We start from the raw sequence: 2069 nt of genomic DNA on the forward strand, positions 1-2069 counted from the left end.
TTCCGACCCTAGAAACTATGAAACTATGAAACTATAAACCCAAATCATGCTCTCTTTGAAGAGGAAAGTGTAAAGCATTGTCAATTGCAGTCTTATAAAAATTATGAGTTAGGTCTCAAAATGTCACGGCACCAACTTAAGATCATTGAACATTTTTTTCCTTGCATTTTTTTTGGCAAACTTGAAAGCTAAAACCTTACTTAAATTAAAAGAAATGAGAGGTCCTGAGAACATTCAGTTTCCAGGTTCATGATTCCAGGAGCTGGGCCCTTGAAGCTATTAAGTAGCACAAAATTTGTGATTAAATCTTAAGTGTTGGAACACTTAACCTACAACACCATCAAAATTGTTTACATAGGAAATTCAGATCTTAGTTGTGGATGAAATGAGGTAGAGCTAGCTAAAGTTAAGTAAAAGGTATCTAAATAAGAGTCAGATTGTCAAAAATGCTTAATATTCAGAAACTCTTAATGAGCAGAGACTAAGGGTGCAACCAGATGAGCACAGTTGTGCAGTATCTGGTGCCATAAACATGTCTGCACCACCACATACTGCACAGTCTGGTGTTCTCTGCACTTCAAGGGTGCACTGCCTGAGTATGCATTTCTTGTTTTTTTTCCCTTTGGGTTTTTTGACCCCTGGATACCAGTGGTGCAGCTAACAGCCAGGCTCTGCCTTGCAGGAGTGCCGTGGTTGTAGTCCCGGAAAAATGAATGCCACGTGCCACCAGAGGCTGGGGGGGGCCCAGCAACTGCACACAGGCAGTGATGGTGGTGTTGGTGGTGGGGGTATGGTGGCAGTGAGCAGGGAGCTCCTGCAGGCAGCTGCAGAGGTGTTGGGGGAGAGGGTGAGCCAAGCGGGAAGCTCCCGCAGGCAGCCACAGCAGTGTTGGCAGCAGGGGGAGGGTGTAGCGAGCACTGACGATCCACAGATGCCACCATCAGTGTCAACAGCAGGCAACAGTGATCGGAGACCACCCACAGATGCTGCCAGAGGTGTCAGTGGTGAGGGGAGAGGGGATGGTGAGTGGCGACTGTCCTCAGGAACTGCTGGCAGTGTTGGTGGTGCTTTTTGCAGGAGTGCACTGCCAAACTAAAGGGGTGCATGTGCACCCATGTGCACTGTCTATGTGTTGCTAATGCCCTGGAGGCCCTCAGAACCCCAGATAAGGCCTCTCCGATGTGTGGGGGTGGGCTTCAGTTTATCCACCCCAACCTTTCAGCACCATCTGGGGAGCCCTAAGAATGAGTTTCCTCTGCTGCCTTTCCCCCTACTCAGGGGCAATGCGTAGGGGGTGCACACAGGTTTACGTGCACCCCCTGAGTGTGGCGGTACACCTTCTGCAAAAAGGCACTGCCAACACTGTTGGCAGCACCTGAAGGTGGTCACCACTCATCACCCTGCCACCAACACCACCGGCAGCATCTGCGGGCAGTCCATGATCGCTGCTGGCCAATGCTGATGTTGCCAGCAGCGCCTGTGGGTGGTTGCTGACCCCTGGTCAGTGCTAGCCCCTCCTCCCCCTCCTGCCATCAACAGTGCTGGTGGCATTTGTGGGAACTCCCCTGCTTACCGCTGCCAGGCTCCCATCACCGCCAGCACAGCTGTGACCCCCAGCTGCCGGAGGGCACGCACTGTTCATGCCCCCACCCATTCTGAAAACAGCAAAGCCCTGGACATTGCTCTGGGAACCTGGCTGCAGGATCCCAGACCCAGCTAGATTCCCATCGCCCCTGGAACCAACAGAGAACTTCTGTTTGGTCTGGGTAACGTAACTCAAAATGCTTTGGAAAAATTGTTCTGAGTTACACCTGGGAGCTGCTCTTCTGTTTGCACCTTAGGAAACAGTCAGCTGGTTGGATATTTCCCATATTCTGGTCTCTTATTTTGGTGTTTTAATAGAAACTGAACTCTGCTTGAAAATCTAAATGTTGATTCTTTAGATAATTGTCTCTCTAAAATTTCCTAGGCATAGTCTGGTAAAAATAATTCTTATTCTCATATACCCAGACATTCATTCACTCCTGAAAGCAAACCTGAAACTTTAACTGCAAAATACTTTCTTGAGT

At 49.2% G+C, this 2069-nt stretch overlaps 1 long non-coding RNA gene across 1 annotated transcript in view; it reads left to right on the forward strand.

The window, feature by feature from the left end:
• LOC109297005 overlaps nt 1-1829 on the forward strand; it is a 6227-nt gene extending 4398 nt beyond the window's left edge. Inside the window, exon 3 of the long non-coding RNA XR_002097141.1 lies at nt 1819-1829. This is a non-coding gene — a long non-coding RNA (uncharacterized LOC109297005). The remainder of the gene's footprint in view (nt 1-1818) is intronic.
• The last annotated feature ends 240 nt before the right edge of the window (nt 1830-2069 follow it).

This window comes from Gavialis gangeticus, unplaced genomic scaffold (assembly GCF_001723915.1).
Source record: "Gavialis gangeticus isolate Ggan-Ray unplaced genomic scaffold, GavGan_comp1, whole genome shotgun sequence".
NCBI lineage: Eukaryota > Metazoa > Chordata > Crocodylia > Gavialidae > Gavialis > Gavialis gangeticus.